General features: G+C 45.3%; 1 protein-coding gene and 1 long non-coding RNA gene across 2 annotated transcripts in view; both read left to right on the forward strand.

The window, feature by feature from the left end:
• The window catches only part of LOC120992292 (phospholipase A2 inhibitor 25 kDa subunit-like), a 598,293-nt gene that overhangs the window by 352,005 nt on the left and 221,000 nt on the right, over nucleotides 1-25,288 (forward strand). The window lies entirely within an intron of this gene.
• On the forward strand, nucleotides 12,365-13,576 carry LOC120992344. Its single transcript, XR_005776960.1, has 2 exons — nucleotides 12,365-12,716; nucleotides 13,421-13,576. It is a non-coding gene; the product is annotated as an uncharacterized LOC120992344 (long non-coding RNA).

Below are 25,288 nucleotides of genomic sequence, written 5' to 3' on the forward strand. Positions count from 1 at the left end.
TGACTTACATTGTAAGTCTGGACGGATCCGTTTGCCTCCGCACAGCCAGGCGGACACCCGAACTCTGCAAGCTGCGTTCAGGTGTCCGCCTGCTGAGCGGAGCGGAGGATAAACGGTGCCAGACTGATGCATTCTGAGCGGATCCGCATCCACTCAGAATGCATTAGGGCTGGACGGATCCGTTCGGGGCCGCTTGCGAGAGCCTTCAAACGGAACTCACAAGCGGAGCCCCGAACGCTAGTGTGAAAGTAGCCTTACCTGCAATCTGCCAAGCGTCTGAACCCTAGACAGGCCAGATGGTCACAGTTTTTTACCAGGTTCAATTTTGTGGTTACCTTTCGCCCAGGGGTTAAGAGCGTCAAGGCAGATGCCTTGTCTCCCAGTTTTCCTGGGGGAGGTGATTCAGAGGATCCTGCGCCGATTTTAGTGGATGGGGTAGTGGTCTCCGCTCTGTACCCTGAATTGGAGATGGAGGTGTTGGGAGCCCAGGGGGGGGGGGGGGCTCCTGGTTCTTGTCCCCCAGGGAGGTTGTTTGTTCCTGAGGGCCTGCGATACAAGGTGTTCAAGGAACATCACAATACTGTCCTTGCTGGGCATCCACCTGTGATCTGGTGTCCCAGAGGTTCTTGTGGCCAGGGTTACGTAAGAGCATTGAGGATTACGTGACAGCTTGGGAAACCTGTGCTCGGTCAAAGGTTGCTCATACTCGACCGGCTGGTTCACTTCTTCCATTGTCTATTCCGTCTCGTCCTTGGACGCACTTGTCTATGGACTTTATTTCGGATCTGCCGAGTTCCTCCGGGAGAACAGTGATTTTGGTGGTAGTTGACCATTTCAGTAAAATGGCTCACTTTGTATCATTAACTAGTCTGCCTAACGCCAAGTCTCTTGCGCAGATTTTTGTGGATAATATTGTGAAATTGCATGGTATTCCTTCGGATGTGGTCTCTGATAGGGGCACGCAGTTTGTCTCCAGGTTTTGGAGGGCGTTCTGCTCTCGGCTTGGCATTCAACTTTCATTCTCTTCGGCTTTTCATCCGCAGTCAAATGGTCAGATGGAGCGTACTAATCAAAACCTGGAGACCTACTTGAGGTGCTTTGTGGCTGAGAATCAGCAGGACTGGTCCTCATTCTTGTCCCTAGCAGAGTTTGCGTTGAATAAGGGACAAGAATGCAGGAGTCCACGGGTAAGTCGCCGTTTTTTGGCGCATACGGTTTTCATCCTCAGTTTGGTACCTTTTCTGGGACTGGTTTCTCTGGGATGCCAGAGGAGGAGAGATTTTCTTCTGCCTTATCCTCCATCTGGCGGAGGATCCAAGGGAATTTGGAGAAGATGGTTGAGAGGTATAAACGAATGGCTGACAAGAGACGTGTGACTGGTCCGGACCTGTGTGTGGGTGATCTGGTGTGGTTGTCCACTAAAAATATCAAATTGAGAGTGCCATCTTGGAAACTGGGTCCAAGATTTATTGGTCCGTACAAAATATCTGTGGGGATCAATCAGGGCCGGTACAAGGCAGGGGCCGAAGGAGCGGGTGCCCTGGGCGCTACAAGGAGGGGGGCGCAGCAGGGCCGGACTGGCCTGCCGGGATACCGGGAAATTTCCCGGTGGGCCGGCAAGCCTGAGTGCCGCAAGGCCGCGGCCCTGGTGACAAGTGGGGGCGGCCGCGGCCGGCGGCAGGGCAGAGCAGGAGATGAGCGCTTCCATTGCGGAAGCGCTCATCTCCATAGTCATCTGTATTGCCGTCCTCAGGACGGCAATACAGATGCCTGCGCTGCGGCAGAGGAGGGAGAGGTGTGTCCCCTCCTGTTCCTCTGATAGGCTGCCGGCCTAGTGCTGGCAGCCTATCAGAGGCCGGTGCAGGCGGCGCGATGACGTCATCGCGTCGCCTGACTGCCGTATAGCGAGGGACACAGACGGAAGAGGCGGCCTGCATCGCATCACATTGCTGGAGGTAAGTATAAGTTTTTTTTATTATTTTTTTTATTTATATAGGTACAATACTGGGCTGGGCTGGCACATAAGGGGGGACTACTGGGCTGGCACATGATAAGGGGGGACTACTGGGCTGGGCTGGCACATGATAAGGGGTGCTACTGGGCTGGCACATGATAAGGGGGGACTACTGGGCTGGGCTGGCACATAAGGGGGGCTACTGGGCTGGCACATGATAAGGGGGGACTACTGGGCTGGCACATGATAAGGGGGGCTACTGGCACATGATAAGGGGGGGTACTGGCACATGATAAGGGGGGCTACTGGCACATGATAAGGGGGGCTACTGGCACATGATAAGGGGGGCTACTGGCCCATAAGGGGGCTACTGGCACATAAGGGGGGCTATTGGCACATAAGGGGGGCTACTGGCCCATAAGGGGGCTATTGGCAATAAGGGGGGCTACTGGCACATGATATGGGGGGCTACTGGCACATGATATGGGGGCACTCTGGCTACTGGCACATGATATGGGGGCACTCTGGCTACTGGCACATGATATGGGGGGGGGGCTCTGGCTACTGGCACATGATATGGGGGCACTCTGGCTACTGGCACATGATATGGGGGCACTCTGGCTACTGGCACATGATATGGGGGGGGGCTCTGGCTACTGGCACATGATATGGGGGCATCTATGGGGGCACATCTTACTGCAGATTATTTAGGGGCATCTACTGAGGCTAAAAAGAAGATATTTTATATGGGGGGCTCTGTATAGGGGCATTTTATACTGGGACACATTATGGTGGGTACTATGGGGAAGGGGGGAGCACTATGGGGGTCATCTACGGGGGCACTGAGAAGGGGTATTTTATGTTGGCACATTATGGGAACATTAGCTCAACTGGGGGCATTACAAAGGGGTATGTTTTGCATATTATAAGGAGAATTATTACTACTGGGGGGGGCATTATGGTGGGCTTTATTACTCCCCCATGGTATGACCCCCTAGTAGCAGCACCAGCCTCTCCCTGCTCTGCTATTCCTCTGCCCCTTCTCCAAATCCTTATTATGAAATCTTTCTCATTAGGATAAAGCACAACATCAGCTCCGCCGAGCCCCCGGCCAAGTGTTGAAGTGGCGTCCGAGATCCCCAAGGGCCAAGTCAAGTAACTGTAAGTTTTTATGGGGGTTCTACAAAAGAGCTATCGTGGGGCAAAGTTCATATTCGTGTTTACACACGTGTTTTAAAATGAATACTTTCAAAGTCCCACAGTCCTTTGTTCTATTGCTTTAAGTATATTCTTGTTTTGAAACAACATTGATTCTTTCTTAAAAACGGGGGGAGGGGGGGGGCGCAGTTTGCCATCTTCGCCCTGGGCACCAAATGGCCTTGTCCATACAATCCTGTAGCGTTTCGGCTGGAGCTTCCGCAGACTTGGAGGATCCATGATGTGTTCCACAGGTCTTTACTGAAAAAATACGTGAAACCGGTGGAACCATCGCCATTGCCTCCTCCTCCGGTTCTGGTCGATGGAAACTTGACGTTCGAGATCTCCAGGATTCTCGATTCTAGAATTCTTCGGGGTTCCCTTCAGTACCTGGTACACTGGAGGGGATACAGCCCTGAGGAGAGGATGTGGGTTCCGGCGCTGGATGTCACGCCAGCCGACTGTTGAGGGCTTTTCATACATCCCATCTGGATAAGGTTGGTCCGGGGTGTCCGGAGGTCACTCGTAGAAGGGGGGCTACTGTCATGTCCTGCTCTGACTATGTACGGAGGTCAGCCAGAATAGCAGCACGTGTGTAGTGTTCTGTTTTGGAGCCGTGCTTGATCCGCCTCCCATCAGTTGCACTGGGTGGGGTCATTAGTTTAAATAGCACTCTATCCCAGTGCTCTGAGCGGGTTATAGAAATCATTCTGGCCTTGGAAGCAAGGAGGGAAGGTTGTCTGTTCCAGCTCAGAAAAGATAAGTGTTGTTTCAGTTTTTGTTGTTTGCTATCTTGGTTGTGTTGGTGTCATCTCTCCCATCCTGGTTCTGTGTGAGCAGGCTGCTCCTATTCCCCTTTTCACCATCTCAGGGAATCTAGGGTGTTTTAGCCAAGGCACGAGTACACTTCATTCCTACCATCAAGGTTTGAATGTGGGCTGAGCAGAGCAGGGAGAGAAGTCAGGGATTTGCTAGGAGGTGACCCTTCCCCTGCTTCTCGCCTAGAGCCTGGTTTGCTGGTTTATCTGTATGTCTGAGATCCCGTCCGGCGTGACATTATATTTATTACAGAGAAAAAATAAATTGACTTTTTTTTTATCTTCAAGGTATTGTGACACCCTGTATGAATGGTGTGCACACAGTACAGTCTGTGGGCCAGATACTCACTTGCATGCAACTGCGATTATATCACAGAGAAAAAATAAATTGACTTTTTTTTTATCTACAAGGTATTGTGACACCCTGTAACGGTATGAGTGGTGGCCTGGCCAGTGGCCACAGTACAGTCTGTGGACCAGACACTCACTGGCTTGCAACTGTGATTATATCACAGAGAAAAAATAAATTGACTTTTTTTATCTGCAAGGTATTGTGACACCCTGTAACAGTATGAGTGGTGGCCTGGCCAGTGGCCACAGTACAGTCTGTGGGCCAGACACTCACTGGCTTGCAACTGCGATTGTACCACAGAGAAAAAATAAATTGACTTTTTTTATCTGCAAGGTATTGTGACACCCTGTAACGGTATGAGTGATGGCCTGGCCAGTGACCACAGTACGGTCTGTGGGCCTGACACACACTGGCTTGCAACTGTGATTATATCACAGAGAAAAAATAATTAGACTTTTTTTTATCTGCAAGGTATTGTGACACCCTGTATGAATGGTGTGCACACAGTACAGTCTGTGACTGAGCCTGCAGCCTCTCACACACGGACAGGCAACTGCAATATATATATATATATAAATAAATAAAAATCAGACTGATATACCAGCCCTAAAAACTGCTTTGTGGGGTGCTGTCAGGACGCTGTCCTTACAGCAGATGAGTCTGTGGACACAGAACACTGCCCTCGCTATCAATTTCCCTATTAAATCAGCAGCAGCTACACTGTCCCTCCTCTCACTAAGAATGCAGCTTCCGAATGAATCTAAAATGGATGCTGTCCAGGAGGTGGGAGTGTCTGGGAGGGAGGGTCTGCTGCTGATTGGCTGGAATGTGTCTGCTGACTGTGAGGTACAGGGTCAAAGTTTGCTCAATGATGATGTATAGGAGGCGGACTGAACATCGTATATGAGGAGATTGAGAGTAATCCTCCTGATGAGGACAGCAAAGTCTTGTCTGCTGGGACTTGTCTCCTTCTTGACCCCCGATACAAAGCTAACTTCTCTTCTCTCATTTCTGTGGGGGAGAGGACAAGCAAAATAGTTCAATAACAGAAGGTCCTTGGGGAAAAATTGCTCCAACAATTTTCCAGCTGACAACGCTGGCGGCAGAGTACGTAGTTCCTTGGGCAACCGAGGAGGGGAGACGAGGGGAACATACAGCAGTTCCAACAGAGGCAGGGAAACACTCTCCAAGGCCTGGGACAGTTTCATGGAACCCCGCCATTACCTTCACCCTGATGTGCGGCCTAGTGTCACAAGGAGGGAAAAGTTTTGGAAGATGGTGAAGGAGTATTTAGCAGACTGTGTCAGTATCCTCAATGATCCCTCTGTGCCTTAAAACTATTGGGAGTCCAAGCTGGACCCATGGCACGAACTGGCGCTACTGGCGCTCTACGCCTTGGAGGTGCTGGCCTGCCCTGCCACCAGCGTTTTGTCAAAGTGGGTAGTTAGTGCTGCTGGGGGCATAATAACTGATAAGTGCTCAACCCCCCCAACAGACCTATCTATCACGATTAATGGCTGCACACTCTCCCCGATCAACCAAGTCCGCTGCCTTGGAGTCACCTTGGAGTCACCCTCTCCTTCAGACCACACATTCAAGCCCTTCCCACCACCTGCCGCCCCAAACTCAAAAACATCTCCCGCATCCGTGCTTTCCTTAACTTTGAAATTGCTTGTACATGCCCTCATCATCTCCCGCCTAGACTACTGCAACACTCTCCAATGTCGCCTTCCATCTAGCGCTTGCACCCCTCCAATCTATCCTCAACTCTGCTGCCTGACTAATCCACCTCTCACCCTATTACTCCTCTGCCTCTCCCCTCTACCAATCCCTTCACTGGCTCCCCATTGCCCAGCAAATTAACTTCAAAGTACTAACAAATACATACAAGGCCGTCCATAACCTGTCCCCTCCCTACATCTCTGAGCTACTTTCCCGATACACCCCCACACGCACTCTCCGATCCTCACAAGACCTCCTCCTCTCCTCTTATCGCCTCTTCCCACAATGGACTCCAAGATTTCTCCCGTGCATCCCCCATACTCTGGAACTCTCTACCACAACATATCAGACTCTCACCTACAGTCGAATCCTTCAAAAGAAACCTGAAAACCCACCTCTTCAGACAAGCCTACAAACAGTGACCCTGCTGCCTCTATACCGCCATGACCAACTTCACCCGCACCTACTGTGTCCTTCTCCCATACCATGTAGATTGTAAGCCCTCATGGGCAGGGCCCTCTCTCTTTCTATACCAGTTTGTAACTTGTCTTGTTTATGATTAGTGTTGATCACGAATATTCAAATTTCGAATTTTTATCTTGAATATAGTTACTTCGAAAATTTGCGAATATTTTGAATATAGTGATATATATTCGTAATTTTGAATATTCCATTTTTTTAAAATCAGTACACATGATCCCTCCCTGCTTCTAGCTTGTGGGCCAATGAGAAGGCTGCAGTATATTTGACTTTAGGAGTAGTGTTGTTTGCAAATGTTCATAATGCAAATTTTTATTGCAAATTTTTCAACTTATAACTATTAGACAAAGAATATTATAGCACTATATTAGCTAAATTGCTCTATATTAGTTTTTTTCAAATATTCGCTATATTGCTATAACTTTGTTTTTCGTTATTTTCAATATTCGTAATATTCTAAAACAAGTATATATAGCTATATAGCGAATATTCGGAAAAAAAACGAATATAGAGCAATTTAGCTAATATAGTGCTATAATCTTCTTTGTCTAATAGTTGTAATTTTTATATTATCTGAAGTTTAAATTGGAAAAAAACTACAACTATAAAAAAAAAAGATTATAGCACTATATTAGCTAAATTGCTCTATATTAGTTTTTTTTCGAATATTCGCTATATTGCTATAACTTTGTTTTTTCGAATATTCGTAATATTCTAAAACAAGAATATATAGCAATATAGCGAATATTCAAAAAACGAATATAGAGCAATTTAGCTAATATAGTGCTATAATAATTTTTTTTTTTATAGCTGTAATTTTTTTCCAATCTGGACTTCAGATGAGAAAAAAATTACAACTATTATACAAAGAAGATTATAGCACTATGTTAGCTAAATTGCTCTATATTCATTTTTTTTCGAATATTCGCTATATTGCTATATATTCTTGTTTTAGAATATTCGAAAAAGTTGTAGCAATATAGCGAATATATTCGAAAAAAATAAACAAATATAGAGCAATTTAGCTAATATAGTGCTATAATCTTCTTTGTCTAATAGTTGAAAGTTGAAAAATTCGCATATTACACGATCATTACCTTGCTGATTTTTTTCGAGTAAAAAAAATCGTAGAAAATAACGAATATTCAAATTTGAGAATTTTCGACAAATATTCTACAAAATATTTGTGAAATATCGGAAATTCGAATATGACCCCTGCCGCTCATCACTATTTATGATTAGTGCAATTGTCTGTATTATGTATGTATACCTCTTCTCATATATACAGCGCTATGGAATGAATGGCGCTTTAATAATAAATAATAATAATAATAAGTGCATCTGACTGTCAACTGAAAATGCTGACAGATTGACTCTTATCAAAATGAACAAGGCCTGGATTGCCCGAGACTTCTCTACTCCACCAGAGGAGAGCGAGTTCAATCTTCTTTTTCTCGTCCTCCTCCTCCATCATATCAACATGCTTATTAGGCTGCCCTCGCTACTAATGTTTTAGAGGGTCAGCTCAGCAGCAGGCCCTCAACCATTATTTTTTAGATGTTCAGCTCAGCAGCCGGCCATCAACCATAATTTTTTCGATGGTCAGCTCAGCAGCAGGCACTCGCCCCTAATGTTTTATAGAGTCAGCTCAGCAGCAGGCCCTCTCCCATAATGTTTTAGATGGTCAGATCAGCAGCAGGCAAATGTTTTGGAGAGTCATCTCAGCAGCAGGCCCTCGCCCATAATGTTTTAGATGGTCAGCTCAGCAGCAGGCCCTCACCCATAATGTTTTAGATGGTCAGCTCAGCAGCAGGCCCTCGCCCATAATTTTTGTCCATGGTCAGATCAGCAGCAGGCCTTCGCCCTAATGTTTTAGAGAGTCAGCTCACCAGTAGTGTCTCCATTTTCTAAAAGTTTTTTTTCTAAATTTTTCTAAATAGTTAATTTTTAATTTTTAGGCGATTGTCTTATGTAGGGGCTTATTTTTTGTGAGATGTGGCGTTTGAGTGGTACTATTTTGGGGTGCAATACGACTTTTTGATTGCTTGGTATAAGACTTTTTGTGGTGTAATATGACCAAAAATAGCTTTTTTGGCACATTTTTTTTAAATTTTTTTATGGCACTCATCTGACGGAGTGGATTATGTGATATGTTTATAGAGCCAGTTGTTACAGATGTGGCGATACCTAATACGCCTGCCTTTTACTTTTTTTTCTATTTTTCACAACTTTATATGTTTTTATTATGGGAAAGGGGCGTTGTTTTTTTTCTCCCATTTATTTTTGTCCCACTCTGGGACTTCAACTTTTGGGGGCCTGATTCCCTCTACAATGCATCCTGTATTGTAATGCACTGTCTCTCAGCATTAGGTCATTTTCTGATAAACATTCTTGAGCTAAGTATCCTTGCAGCACTGACTATACATCCACATAGAAGGCAGCCATCAGTTAGATGAGGGGTGAGGTGTGATGGGGAACTCCGGTGCATTCCTTCTTAAGCACTATTTGTAGGCCAGTGCAGTTGTGCCCCTGCCTCTTTTTACTGACGGTTACCCTTTTTGTGTCCCTGAATCCCTCCTTTAGTTTTGTTTTCCAGTCCCCATTTCCGTTTTTGGTCTGTATATACCTGTCCTGTGTCCTCCATTGTCTACCACCCTTTGTCCCCATTCAGGGGTCAAGGATTCACATTGGTGTAAGGAGGCAATGTGAAATCAGCACGGAATAGGCAGGTAGAGGTGGAGTGGGGGCACGATATCTACATTTGACATACGCTGCAAGTGGAGTGGGAAAAAAAGCGCTATAAAGAGGCTGAAGAGGTAGGCTGAAGGGTTCCAAGTTGCCATAATGAACATTAAGTTCTTGATGTAGTTGCTTTGAACAGCTTGCTTCTATATCTAAACCTCTTTTCACACTTTTACTAAAATGCTATTTTTTTCTCATCCGATACAGAAGCAGAAAAATGAAAAAAATAAAAAATAATAATTAATAATAATTTGGAGTCCCTAAAAAAAATCTGGACTGTTGGCAACAATAGTATGCTGGATCTGTTCTATGATGGACATTGGACAACAATGACTATGCCTTTGCATCATAGTATCCATCAGAAATGTAAACAGACCCAGCTTTAGAGGCTAGTGCTTCATTACAGACCACGGTCCCAATCCCCTTATAATGTGCTATTACCTCATGTCTGCTCCACCTCTTAATACATACTTTACCTGGGATTAAGTATATTTAATAATGTTTGAGTCTTATTAATGTATTGGTGTCTTGTGTTGTTTTAGGTTGTGATACGATGACTTCATAAACTTTAGGGTACTATGGGTATTTGTAAGTTACTATATCACACTGTATATAATCCGGCCATTGTACAGTATTGTTCATTGCTCTCTTCCATGATAGTATTACCCAGAAGCAATGAGCCCAATGGTCTGACGTGTCAATCCTGCGTGTTTTATGGCACCATTTTGTGTGACTCTTCAGAAACTATGAATTGCACACGAAATGAAAAACTATGTCTTCTAATGACCGAACAAACAACATCTGTCAGGTTAGCCTTCTTTAATTAAAGTATTTCTTCTTCAGGGAATGTACATTATTCTTTGTATGGATTCAAGCTTTTTTGCGGATTAATTCCATTATATATAATCTAGACTTCTTATTCTAATACAGAAGTTCCAATCCCCAGTAAAGCCATAGGGGGGGGGGGGGTATTATGACTGGCCTTTCCACTAGTCGTAAAGAGCAACTGTAACCGTGATCAACCGTAATAATCCAGAAACAGTACCAGGGAGGGTTGATCAGCAATAGCTCGCTTGCTATGATTGGATGTTCCATTTTTTGGAAATCCTTACTTTTATTAATATGCTAATGAGGTGTTTGGAGCACTGAAGAGCGGGCCTAGACCCTCGGAGCACCACTTTACCTCCTCCTCGCCTCCGTTTTCATCCCTTATTTCCACTCATTAAGACTGACAGCAACAGGTTTAATCACTGTTCTGATTCCTGTCCCTGAAATCACACGCATGTGCCACAGAGAGTGCAATCAGTGCATGCACAATATTCACACATAATATTCGCAATAAATTTGCGAATTCTCGAATTTCTGATCTCCAGTCATTATTTTCGCGATTGCGCAAATCGGCACTAATTAGGCAAATATTTTGGTGCAATACATGCAACTTCACATTTTAACAGGTCTGACTACTTATTACTGATTGGTGCATTATGTATTGTTGTGACATCACAGCACTATGTCTGTAGCATGTATGTATGGACAGCAGAGAAACAGTAATTCCTATCACACTACCTAACACCCTGCACTGGAACCTCAGCTACACTATATCACTATCTAACCTACACTGACCATCTCCCACTAACTATATGTATTATATATACGAATGGAGTAGAGTTAACACTCCTGTTTTCTAAGATTTCTGAGTTGTGTTATCTAATCTAAGCAAACACCTTCAATTGCTTTTCAATGGTGTATGTGCTAACTAGCTAACTAATGTAATTGGATAAGGAATAGGATCCAGATGAAAGCACAGAGCACTTCAAGGGTCATTTCATGCTACAAGAGTTAAACGTTGCGATTTATTGCTAAAGTTCTCTTTTCTGTGAAGTTTAAATCCAACTGGTTATGTGTTGGCAACACATAGTAACTGAAGCTTCTTTATCCTAGGGTGACAGGGTGGTGGGCTGGTCCCTTCCCCTGGTTAGATAGTTGAGCAGTTAGTCAAATAGGCCCAAAGTGAAGCCTCGTTCATCAGGTGATCTTCGGTGTGGAAACCTCAATCATCCTTCCCGATCAGCAGATTGTGCTGTTCTAAACAAGATTCTGCTGCCCCAAAACAATGCAGCTGTATGTGGACAAGCAATAGCAGTAGTCATCTTGTGTCCTCATACTGTAGAGGTGATCTCTGCCTGTAAATGCAGTTCATCACCTCTACTAAACAAACAGCAAATCGCCAGTAAGGAAGCCTCAATTGCTGTGTGTAAATGCAGCATAAATTTATCCCATCTACAGGATTAGTAAATCTGGGCCATTCTCTGTCTCGTGATTCCGTTGACATGTGGTTGTAGAAATATTAACCAGTTCTGTGTGTAGATGTGGTGTGGAGACCATGGCAAGCAGAAAGGTATTTACTCACGTAACCATGATCTCTCTGCAGGAGATTTTTCATCTGTATATGCCTTTTCGGGGTTGCGCAACACAAAGCTACTGTGATTTTGGCATTGTGTCCAACAACAATACAGGAATGATAACCAAAACAAATTATCTCTGCACCAGTGATGGCATCAGAGTCCAGAAAGTCGTCCTGACTCCAGCCGGCGTGTGCCTTCTACTGCTAAATAGCTAATCTAATGGAACAGATACATAGAGGACGTATTAAAATGGAAATGTTTACGTTCGGTTTCTGGTACCGTACAGACCAAAAGTTTGGACACATCTTCTTATTCAAAGAGTTTTCTTTATTTTAATGACTATGAAAATTGTAGATTCACACTGAAGGCATCAAAACTATGAATTAACACATGTGGAATTATATACATAGCAAACAAATGTGAAACAACTGAAAATATGTCATATTCTAGGTTCTTCAAAGTAGCCACCTTTTGCTTTGATTACTGCTTTGCACACTCTTGGCATTCTCTTGATGAGCTTCAAGAGGTAGTCACCTGAAATGGTTTTCACTTCACAGGTGTGCCCTGTCAGGTTTAATAAGTGGGATTTCTTGCCTTATAAATGGGGTTGGGATCATCAGCTGCGTTGTGGAGAAGTCAGGTGGATACACAGCTGATAGTCCTACTGAATAGACTGTTAGAATTTGTATTATGGCAAGAAAAAAGCAGCTAAGTAAAGAAAAACGAGTGTCCATCATTACTTTAAGAAATGAAGGTCAGTCTGTCCGAAAAATTGGGAAAACTTTGAAAGTGTCCCCAAGTGCAGTCACAAAAACCATCAAGCGCTACAAAGAAACTGGCTCACATGCGGACCGCCCCAGGAAAGGAAGACCAAGAGTCACCTCTGCTGCGGAGAATAAGTTCATCCGAGTCACCAGCCTCAGAAATCGCAGGTTAACAGCAGCTCAGATTAGAGACCAGGTCAATGCCACACAGAGTTCTAGCAGCAGACACATCTCTAGAACAACTGTTAAGAGAAGACTGTGTGAATCAGGCCTTCATGGTTGGTTTTGTACAAAATGCATTGACCAAGCATCTCGCTTTTATAAATAAGCGTAGTATTAGCACCATAATTTTTGTAAACATTGTTGTACTTTGTCTGATTTGCAGAGTGCTGCCGCATTGTCTCCTTTTTTTCCTCTAGGTCTTTGCCATGGCGGCGTGCACCTGCGCACTGGGAGGTGCTGACTAACCCTCTTTTTTTGCAGATTTACAATGCTGGAGATGTGGCACTCCAGCGAGTCGTGCACTCCTGATTAGCCTGTCTGCCCCATAGGCTGATTTTACTTATTTTCAGTATAAAGCTGTGGCCTGCTCTCACTACATTCATTGGAAGCTGTCTAGCACCAGGAAGGGTATAGAGTGGGCTCAGCATGCATGTTGGTACCTGCATCCCTTGTAATGGAGGCCATTTTGGCACAAAAAACGGAAAAAGGCAGAGTGGATCCAACATGCATGTGGGTCCAACACTCCCTGAATTTTATGGCGGTCATTATGGCGCATAACAGGTAGTATTTAGTGTTAGGACCCGTGTAACAGAGATCGCCTTGACGTTTGGCATACGGGCTTAGATGGTTTTGTACAAAATGCATTGACCAAGCATCTCGCTTTTATAAATAAGCGTAGTATTAGCACCATAATTTTTGTAAGCATTGTTGTACTTTGTCTGATTTGCAGAGTGCTGCCACATTGTCTCCTTTTTTCCCTCTAGAATATCTGCTAGGAAACCACTGCTAAGGACAGGCAACAAGCAGAAGAGACTTGTTTGGGCTAAAGAACACAAGGAATGGACATTAGACCAGTGGAAATCTGTGCTTTGGTCTGATGAGTCCAAATTTGAGATCTTTGGTTCCAACCACCGTGTCTTTGTGCGACGCAGAAAAGGTGAACGGATGGACTCTACATGCCTGGTTCCCACCGTGAAGCATGGAGGAGGAGGTGTGATGGTGTGGGGGTGCTTTGCTGGTTACACTATTGGGGATTTATTCAAAATTGAAGGCATACTGAACCAGCATGGCTACCACAGCATCTTGCAGCGGCATGCTATTCCATCCGGTTTGCGTTTAGTTGGACCATCATTTATTTTTCAACAGGACAATGACCCCAAACACACCTCCAGGCTGTGTAAGGGCTATTTGACCATGAAGGGTGCTGCGCCAGATGACCTGGCCTCCACAATCACCGGACCTGAACACAATCGAGATGGTTTGGGGTGAGCTGGACCGCAGAGTGAAGGCAAAAGGGCCAACAAGTGCTAAGCATCTCTGGGAACTCCTTCAAGACTGTTGGAAGACCATGCCGCCGGGGAGGATGGAGATGGGCACCCCTATGAATGACGCCATGAGAGAGAGCGCTCGTTAAGATGGCGGACCCCACGTGGAGAAGGCAGGAGCTGGTGAGGGGGGAACTCGCTATCTTCACAGCCCATGGTACAGCCACAGTTAACCACCCATGCTCTGGCACAGGACACAGAGCCTACAATTAAAGATATTTTCTTGGCAGTACAAAACTTCTGCTCTGCATTAGTGACCCTGAATACATCTATAGGGTCCCTTTAAGAAAGTGTCTCTCTTATACAGCAAGACATAAGGAATAGTGTTGGGAGATGCTTGAGTCTCCTCCCCAAAACGTGCGGGTAAGTACTGGCACTCACTGTAATGCCGTAGCCATGTTGGCAATGGCATTATAGTGATTGGCTGGCCGAAACGCGTCATCGGGTGCTATATAGCACTGGATGACACGTGGTTCGGCTCAGTCTTAGTCAGGGAGAGCCGTGCTGTAGAAGGGACAAATAGTGTAGTGACAGGAATTATTATTTTTTTCAGGCAAGGTTTACTGTTGAAAGGTGTTAGAGACCAAAGTCCAGTAATGGTCAGATATGTGCGCCCTTACATTAGTAATGGTCAGATATGTGGGCCCTCACAGTAGTAATGGTCAGATATGTGCGCCCTCACAGTAGTAATGGTCAGATATGTGCCCCCTCACAGTAGTAATGGTCAGATATGTGCCCCCTCACAGTAGTAATGGTCAGATATGTGCCCCCTCACAGTAGTAATGGTCAGATATGTGCCCCCTCACAGTAGTAATGGTCAGATATGTACCTCCTCACAGTAGTAATGGTCAGATATGTGCCCCCTCACAGTAGTAATGGTCAGAGATGTGCCCCCCTCACAGTAGTAATGGTCAGATATATGCCCCCTCACAGTAGTAATGGTCAGATATGTGCCCCCTCACAGTAGTAATGGACAGATATGTGCCTCCTTACAGTAGTAATGGTCAGAGATGTGCCCCCCTCACAGTAGTAATGGTCAGATATATGCCCCCTCACAGTAGTAATGGTCAGATATGTGCCCCCTCACAGTAGTAATGGACAGATATGTGCCCACTCACAGTAGTAATGGTCAGATATGTGCCCCCTTACAGTAGTAATGGTCAGATATGTGCCCCCTCACAGTAGTAATGGACAGATATGTGCCCACTCACAGTAGTAATGGTCAGAGATGTGCCCCCCTCACAGTAGTAATGGTCAGATATGTGCCCCCTCACAGTAGTAATGGTCAGATATGTGCCCCCTCACAGTAGTAATGGTCAGATATGTACTTCCTCACAGTAGTAATGGTCAGATATGTGCCTCCTTACAGTAGTAATGGTCAGAGATGTGCCCCCCTCACAGTAGTAATGGTCAGATATATGCCCCCTCACAGTAGTAATGGTCAGATATGTGCCCCCTCACAGTAGTAATGGACAGATATGTGCCCACTCACAGTAGTAATGGTCAGATATGTGCCCCCTTACAGTAGTAATGGTCAGATATGTGCCCCCTCACAGTAGTAATGGACAGATATGTGCCCACTCACAGTAGTAATGGTCAGAGATGTGCCCCCCTCACAGTAGTAATGGTCAGATATGTGCCCCCTCACAGTAGTAATGGTCAGATATGTGCCCCCTCACAGTAGTAATGGTCAGATATGTGCCCCCTCACAGTAGTAATGGTCAGATATGTACTTCCTCACAGTAGTAATGGTCAGATATGTACTTCCTCACAGTAGTAATGGTCAGATATGTGGCCCCCTTCACAGGAAGTTAAAAAAATATACTCACCTAGTTCCTCATGATCACAGTTCAGCCGCTGGAGCTCCGCAGCAGTAGCAGGATGTAGTGTCAAATATTGCGCTGCTGGTCTGTGTAGGAGGAGGAGCACAGCAGATTCCCGGCCGCACTCATACACAGACCGGCAGTGTGATGTGTGACACTACATTGTGCTACTGCTGTGGAGCCAGGGCCATATTTAGTGCCAGCATTCTCCCCCCAATGAAGTCCATAGCTGATGGTAAAATGCTCCCTAGGCCTTCAGCTATCCCTCAGGACTCCCTCATACACTTGGACAATTAAAGGACTGACCTGTTACATGTGCACTTGGCAGCTGAAGGCATCTGTGTTGGTCCCATGTTCTTATGTGCCCGCATTGCTGAGAAAAATGATGTTTTATTATATACAAACGGGGGCGTTACCATTACACCTAGAGGCTCCGCCCTCTCTGTAACTGCCGTGCCCTCTGCACTTTAACATGGCCCCACTGCCAGGTCCTGTCAAAGTAGAGACAGCAGAGCCTCTAGGTGTAATGGTAACGCCCCCGTTGCTCCTAGAGAATCATTTACATATATTCAAATATTCTTTTTTTTTCTCAATAATGCAGGCATATATGAACATGGGCCCAACACAGACCGGCATTGATGGGTGGCTTTAGCGCTGCCCTAGCCATTTTACAGGCTAAGGCATATCCATTAGTGCCATTGACATCACCGGGCTCACTGCCAGGCGGAAGCCTCCCCCAAATAGTATCCCCAGTGGTAATAAGGCTCCCTACAGTGTCCTCAGTTCTAATAAGGCCTCCCTATAGGGCTCCTCTTATAATCTATAAGGCACTTCTATAGAGCCCTCCACCAGTGCAGTAGTAATGCCCTCCACCACTGCCCACAGTATTCATAATGTTCCCTGCAGTGCCCCCTGTAATTATAATACCTCCTGCCATAACCCCCGGAGTTATAATCATCTCCCCAATAAATTATAATGCCCGTCCTCTCTCTCCAGTCTTCTATACCATGCAGTCCCATGTAAATAACACAAGTCCTCTCCCACCAGTCTTCTATATGATACAGTCCCATGTAAATAACCTATCTTCCTTACAGTGTTCTATACCATGCAGTCCCATGTAAATAACTTCACTCCTCCCCCTTCAGTCTTCTATACCATGCAATCCCTTGTAAATAACACCAGTACTCTCCCTCCAGTCCCATGTAAATAAATTATCTTCCTTACAGTTCTCTATAACACACAGTCCCATGTAAATAACTTAAATCCCCTCCTTCACCCCCCTCCAACACATAGTCCCATATAAATAACATCATGCCTTACCCTTCAGACTTCTAAAATATCCAGTCCCATGTAAATAACACCAGTCATCTCATTCTACTCTTCTATAACATACAGTCCCATGTAAAAAACATATCTTTCTTATAGTCTTCTATAACATACAGTCCTATGTAACTGACACCTCTAACATACAGTCCCAGTTAAATAACATATTTCCCTCCCACTAAGCAGGGAGGAGGTATAATGGGGCGAACCACATCTCCCAGCATTTCTCTGACACTTACATTCATTCCATGGAATCACAGGTCTCCACTGCCGAGCTGCCTCTTGCTGCACTGGTCACATGACGGTGACCCCATCACAGGTCCTACCTCCACTTCCACTGCTGAAAAGATCACATGACTATGATGTGATCGAAGGTCCTTCAGCTATGGAGTGTAGACACAAACCAGCAGCAGATTCGCAGTAAGTGCTAATCAGCCCCCACCCCCAAAAAAATCTCCGCCCCCTCCTGACCTCCACACCAAGGTGCCCAGGTTACCCTGTTGGCAGAGGTAGGGAATGAAAAATATGATAAGATAAAAAAATAAACGTTTCTGCTGGCACTGGGATGGGCCCCCTCCCTTGCTGGGCCCCTGTGCAGCTGAACCAGCTGCACAGGCGGTATGTCCTCCCCTGCGTTGGTGACAGCGACATTACCTGCTCTACATCTACTGTATAACATTTGCACATCCTAAATATCTGTGATATTCAGTGTAATTTATTTGTGCATACACTTACAAAACCTGCGCTACTGTACGTGTGACATACTTGCAAACATCTATACCATTTAATATACTCAAGGCGAGCAGAAAGGCACAGGGAAGTTGTCGTGGTGCTGATGGTGCACTCAGAGGCAGTGGCCCTAGGCGCAGAGAAACTGTGCCTGCTGCCAGAGTACAAGAAACACACTCATCCACGATACCTAGCTTCATGTCCCAGTATGCAGGGCGGCGCAGGACACCACTCTCGAATGTGGTCGGTTGGATTGCAGCAGATAATGCTTCCAGTCGGTTAAACACCAACCTGTCTTCCACAAAGTCCAGTCTCAGTAGCCAAATGTCTGGTCAGCAGAATCCTCCCCCTGATCCTTCTTTCTCCCACCATGGAGAGTCTTGGCAAACAAGTGATCCCACACTCAGATATTCCGAGGAGCTCTTTTCAGCGCCATTCCTTGATTTGGGCCTCTCGCCAAGCCTGCTTGAAGAGGGACATGAAGAGATCTTGTGCACTGATTCCCAAACCCTTGAGCATCCACAGTCAGCAGAAGATGACGGTGGGGAACGGCAATTAGTGTTTTACAAGGTGGATGATGATGATGAGACACAGTTGCCAATAAGTCAACGGCAATTAGTGTCTGAAGAGGTTGACGATGAGGATAAGACACAGTTGTCAATAAGTGAGGTTGTTATTAGGTCAACAAGTCAGGAGGATGACTAGAGTGAGAAAATGGAAGAGAAGGTGGTGGACGATGAAATCACTGACCCAACCTGGGAAGGAGGCAAGCCGAGTGAGAACAGCAGTACAGAGGGGGAGGGATCCGCAACACAACAACAGGCTGGAAGAGGCAGTGGGGTGGCAAAAAGGAGAAGGCGGGCCACACCAAACAGGCCCGCAACTGTTCCGTGGAGCACCCCCTTGCGGCAATCTCCCTTGCCAAGGGGTAGGTGTTCCACAGTCTGGTGCTTTTTTTAAGAAAGTGCAGATGATAAAAGAATTGTCATTTGCAACCTGTGCCGTACCAAAATGAGAAGGGGCCTGAACACTAGCAACCTCACCACCACCAGCATGATCCGCCAAATGGCATGAAAGCACCATAATAGGTGGGCCGAATCAGTGTCTGCGGGTCACACCACTGCCTCCTCTTCCCTTGTGTTACGTGCTGGCCAATCCCCTGTCCAAGACGCAGGCCCGGATGCCAAGGATTGCGGACCCTACTTCCTTTAGGATTTCCGCCACCACCTACATTAGTGGCTGCAACCCCCCTTCTCCTCCTCCTCCTTCACTTCCACCTCTGAATTCTCATCTTGCAGCACCAGTCAGTCATCAGTTAGTAGCTGAAAGCAGTGTAGCACTGCAGTGGGGAATCGGCAACAGGCCGCTGACACTAATTTGCTTAGGTGACAAACAGCACACCGCCGCAGAGCTGTGGCAGGATATAAGGGACCTGACTGAGCTGTGGCTCTCGCCACTCAACCTACAACCAGGCATGGTTGTGTCTGATAATGGCCGTAACTTGGTGGTGGCTTTGGAGCTCGGCATCGCCACTCACCATCTGTGTTGATTCCTCAAAGTTGCATAAAACCTTACAGAGGTCAGACATCCATGCCCATTCATCGCTTGTGAAGAGCGGAAGCTGACTGGAAAGGCGACAACCATGTTGCAGCTGGTATTCCACTACTGCCCTCTGCTGCTCACAAAACCTGGCCAACATGTGTAACGTGGAGTTTCAGCGCGTGCTCATGTCGCACAACAGTCGGTGAGCTGGCAGTTAACAGACTGGTGGCAGCTGAAGATGACTTTCGGAAGTGGGCACACACGTGGTGCCCTTCACCAGTAGCTCAGGTAAATTGAAACCACTGAACCACTAAGTTGAACACGTGGGCTAAGCATGGCATATGGTAGGTGCTATATAAGCAGACTCAGCACCTACCAGTAGCCATTTGTCTCCAGGAGAAGTATATAGTGGGCTCAGCATGCATGTTGGTACTTGCATCCCTGGATCCGATGAAAGCTGTAATGGCACCGGACGAGGTTAAAGGCAGAGTGTGCTTGGCGTGCATGCTGCACCTGCATTCCCTGGACTTTGTGTGGCTGTCATGGCCCATAAACAGGTAGGAACTAGTGTTAGGGACCACTCCATAGAGGCGACCTTGACGTGGTGAGTGGCTTATTACGCTTTGGCCAAAATGTACACCAATGCCTCATCCAGCATAGAGGCAGGGCAGAATGCTGGTTGCAGAGTGCTATTGCATTTTGTATTTTGCGTTTGTATATGTATTTCGCCATAGTGATGTGCACCTGCATACAGGGTTGTGCTGACTGAATCACCCACATTTTTTCTTTGTAGTATATATTGGAGGCGTGGCGATCTCCATGCAGTCATGCACACCTGACCAGTCAATCTGTCCTGGAGGCTGGTTTTAAAGTCAGTATAAAACTGAGTCTGCTTATATAGCACCTACCAGTAGCCATTTGGCTCCAGGAGAAGTATATAGTGGGCTCAGCATGCATGTTGGTACTTAAATTTTCTTTGAACAGTTCTATTTTAGCCGCTTGTTCAATAATTTTATGTCCTGATTTATCTACTAAACAGTGAATATAGTTGTTATTTTTTTTAATCTGAGTCGCTACCAAGGCCGCTAACTTTTTGCCCGGTATATGATCATAAATACTGTATTATTGTCCATCCAGTTCGGCCTGTTATCCTGCAAGTTGATCCAGAGGAAGGCAAAAAAAAAAACCTGTGAGGTAGAAGCCAATTCTTCCCACTTTAGGGGAATAAAAAATTTCTTCCCGACTCCAATCAGGCAATCAGACTAACTCCCTGGATCAACGACCCCTCTCTAGTAGCTATAGCCTGTAATATTATTACGCTCCAGAAATACATCCAGGCCCCTCTTGAATTCCTTTATTGTACTCACCATCACCACCTCCTCAGGCAGAGAGTTCCATAGTCTCACTGCTCTTACCGTAAAGAATCCTCTTCTATGTTTGTGTACAAACCTTCTTTCCTTCAGACGCAGAGACGCAGAGACGCAAAAGTGTAAGACCACTTGAAAAATGGCAAAAAAAATCATATTTAGCATGGCTGGATCTTAACAAGGTTCCAAGTAGAGCTTCAACATGCAACAAGAAGAAATCGGAGTGAGACAAAACATTTTTTGAGCATTCAATTTAATGAAAACAACGAATAAACTGAAACAGGCTGTTTTTCAGCTGATCAAAAGTTTAGGACCACATGCCTTTAAAAGGCCAAATCTGTGCAAAGATGTGGATTCATTGTCATTTTCTGTCAGATAGTCACACGTTGTGATGGCAAAGGCAAAAAAACTCTCCCTTGTTGAACTGCATAAGCAGGGTCTCTCACAGCGCGCTATCGCTGCTGAGGTGGGACGCAGTAAGACAGTCATTTGGAATTTCTTAAATGATCCTGAGGGTTATGGAACAAAAAAGTCAAGTGGAAGACCCAAAAATTTTTTATCAGCACTGAGCCGGAGGATCTAATTGGCTGTCCGTCAAGACACTGGACGATCCTCGACCCAAATTAAGGCCCTTACTGGTGCTGAGTCTTACTGCAGCCCCATAACTATCAGACGGCATCTGAGACTGAAGGGCTTCAAAAACAAAAAAAGTCTTCAAAGACCTCGTCTCCTTGAACGCCACAGAACTGCTCGTTTGGACTTTGCAAGGGAACACCAAACATGGGACATTCAAAGGTGGAAGAAAGTTTTATTCTCTGATGAGAAAAAATTTAACCTTGATGGTCCTGATGGTTTCCAACGTTACTGGCATGACAAGCAGATCCCACCTGAGATAATGGTCTGGGGTGCTTTTTCCTTCAGTGGAACAATGGAGCTTCAGGAAGTGTAGGGGCGTCAAAAGGCCGCTGGCTATGTCCAGATGTTGCAGAGAGCATTCCTCATGACTGAGGGCCCTCGTCTGTGTGGTAACGACTGGGTTTTTCAAAAGGACAACGCTACAGTACACAGTGGAAAAATATTTGACTGGAACAAAAGGAAGCAAAGAAGAAAACGTCCATAGAGGAAAATCAAAAGTGATTTCTGGACAACTGATAGTGATTCCAGCATGTCTGACGATACCAATAACACTCGAAGTACAACACAGAATGCATCCCCTTTAGACGCAGTACAAGAACGGGGAGAAAAGGGAGAAAGGAGACCGGCAAGGAAATCAGCACGCAACAGGAAGCAGGTGTCATGGCGTCAATGACACCATCTCCCGATAATATATCTGTAGATCCTCGTAATCAACTTGACTGCACTTCAATTAACACCTTCCTACACAAGCGCCCTTAATAAAGGGCTCGGGTTCAGTTTGGTGGAAAACTTCAATCTAGTAACATTTGAAATAGACCTTTATAGAGCTATACGTAAATTACAACTGCATAAAATATATAGTAATTCCCCGGCTGTATCGAGGTCTAAAAGACAGGGCGAAATCCCAGCCCATACTAATGGGCTGGGGTTTAAACTGGATGAGACCTATGAAGAAATGGAAATTGCCAGGTCGCTTTGAGGGAGGCATAAAATCCACATATTCTCCCCCCTTGCCTGCCGGGAGTAGGATCGACATCTTCCACAAACAAATATTAAAAGATGTAAAAGCCCTAGTGTATCCCAGAATGGAAAATAACATTACTAAGGAAGAATTGTCTGCCATTAAATGGCTGGCTAATAGGGATGATGTCGTGGTGAAACCGGCAGACAAGGGGGGCAATATTGTCCTTCTTAACAGGGAGTATTACCTGCAAGAAGCACACAGACAGCTGGGAGATACCTCTGTTTATTCCAAGCTTGGGAATGTTCCCACCCCTGCTATTCAAGCACAACTTTATGAATTGCTAACATGTTATATTGAGGTTGATTTTTTTTATGGCCCGTATCATGGACCGGCTTGTGTCACCATCCCCCAAGAAACCCACTTGGTACTTTGTACCCAAGATTCACAAGTCACTGACCCAACCCCCTGGCCGCCCCATTGTGGCGGGGATAGGGTCAGTGACTGAACCTTTATCGAAATACCTGGACTGGCTCTTGAGACCGCTCTTGTCAAATGCCCCTACATATTTGCGTGACACCAATGCCTTTCTGGAAGCACTGAAGGAGTTCCAGTGGCAGGAAGATTTTAATTTGGTATACCTTGATGTGAAAAGCCTCTACACCCGTATACCACATGGGGAGGGTGTTCAGGCTGTCATCAAGGTCTTGAGCAAAACTGACAAGAGCGCTATCTATTGCACCTTTGTCCGGGAAGCACTCAATTTTGTGCTCAGTAATATTGTGTTTACTTTTGGGGGGTGCTGGTACAGGCAGATTAATGGTACGGCCATGGGGACACCAGTGTCCTGTACATTTGCAAATTTTTATTTGGCGGTTTTTGAAGACCGCTATGTTTGTTCCAACTCAAACCCATATTTGCAGCATATTAAGCTGTTTTTGCACTACGTGGATGTTGTCTTTATGGTATGGCAAGGTTCGAAGGTGGTGTGTGAGGAGTTTGTCCAGTTTTTAAATGATCATAAAGAAATGAATATGAAATTCACATTAAACTTCGGGGGTACCATATTGGATTTCCTCGATGTTTGTATGACAATTGACGAGGGCATTCTCACCACCACCGGTTTCCGTAAACCTACCCCCACTAATTCATTGCTCCATTATAACAGTTATCCTCCACGTGGCGTAAAACAGGCCGTCCTGTATGGACAGTTTATTTGCTTGAAACATATTAATAGCACAGAAGCAGGGTATAAAACGCAGGCTCAGGAATTAAAGGATAGACTCCTACATAGAGGATACCCGGAACCAGAACTGGATGCAGCTTTAGAGAGAGCAGGCCAATTCACACAGGGTGAATTACTAAAGAAGAGTAACAATTCTGGAAAAAACGTTACAAATAGGTTTGCATTTGCCTTCAAATAAAGTCCCCTAGCGGACACTATTAGACAGGTTATACATAAAAACTGGGACATCCTTAAGAATGAGGAGGGGCTCCAGGATTTAATACACAATAAACCACTTATTACCTTCAAAAGGTGCCACACTATAAAGGACAAGTTAGTGAGAAGCAGGCTCAAGGAAAATAAAACTAGTAATTGGTTCACTGAACGTTTACCAACAGGAAATTACAAATGTGGGGACTGTTCCTTTTGTCAGTATGTTTATCAGGGCAAATATTTATTCTTTGCAGGTATTAAGCATAGGGTTAAACAATTCACTACATGTAGGACAAAATATGTGGTGTACCTGGTGCTATGCTCCTGTGGGTCTTTCTACATAGGGAACACTATTCGCCCAATGTATGAGAGATTCAGGGAGCATATCAATTCAGTAAGGTCAGGCAAGGGTTGCCCCAGGTTGATTGATCATGTCCGTAATAGCCATGATTACAATACTAAATGCTTAAAATTTTCAGCCCTTGAACATGTTCCTGCCCCAGTATTAGGTGGGGATAGGCACCGCCTCCTCCTTCAGAGGGAGGCGGAGTGGATTATCCGCACTGCTGCTATGGGTCCTCTGGGACTAAATGATCGCAACGATCTAAGTGTTTTTCTATACAGCTAGAGGGTTATGCACGCGATATATGCATTTTCATTGTCAGGGAAAACTATGTTCTTACCCTCCTCATTCCGAACTGGATGAGGTATGTTTTTAGCGTCCATGGTTCCCTAGGCAACGTGGACGCATTTAAATGAGCACATGGGTAGCGCAACTAGGTCAGAGGCCAGAGGAAGCGCAGGTGCGCAAAATGGCCGTCGCCAGCTGATCACTCAGTGTTCTTGCGCTCTTGTCCGCCCAAGCCCTTTGTAACTTCATCTTCAATTGAAAATAAAGAAGAATATTGCTGCAATTGGTGAGTGCCGCTATTATTTCTTCTCTTTCTTGGATCGCTACAGTACACAATGCCCGCAGGACAAGGGACTTCTTCCAGGAGAATAACATCACTCTTTTGGCCCATCCTGCGTGTTCCCCTGATCTAAATCCAATTGAGAACCTTTGGGGATGGATGGCAAGGGAAGCTTACAAAAATGGACAACAGTTCCAGACAGTAGATGGCCTTTGTGCGGCCGTCTTCACCACTTGGAGAAATATTCCCACTCACCTCATGGAAACGCTTGCATCAAGCATGACAAAATGAATTTTGGAAGTGATAAACAATAACGGCGGAGCTACTCATTACTGAGTTCATGTTTGGAAGTTGAATTTCTGTTTTGGAGGGGGGTTAGATTTTTTTTTTGGAGGTGTGGTCCTAAACTTTTGATCAGCTGAAAAACAGCCTGTTTCAGTTTATTCGTTGTTTTCATTAAATTGAATGCTCAAAAAATGTTTTGTCTCACTCCGATTTCTTCTTGTTGCATGTTGAAGCTCTACTTGGAACCTTAAGATCCAGTCATGCTAAATAGGATTTTTTGCCATTTTTCAAG

The sequence above is a fragment of the Bufo bufo genome, chromosome 1 (genome assembly GCF_905171765.1).
Source record: "Bufo bufo chromosome 1, aBufBuf1.1, whole genome shotgun sequence".
Classification (NCBI taxonomy): Eukaryota; Metazoa; Chordata; class Amphibia; order Anura; family Bufonidae; genus Bufo; species Bufo bufo.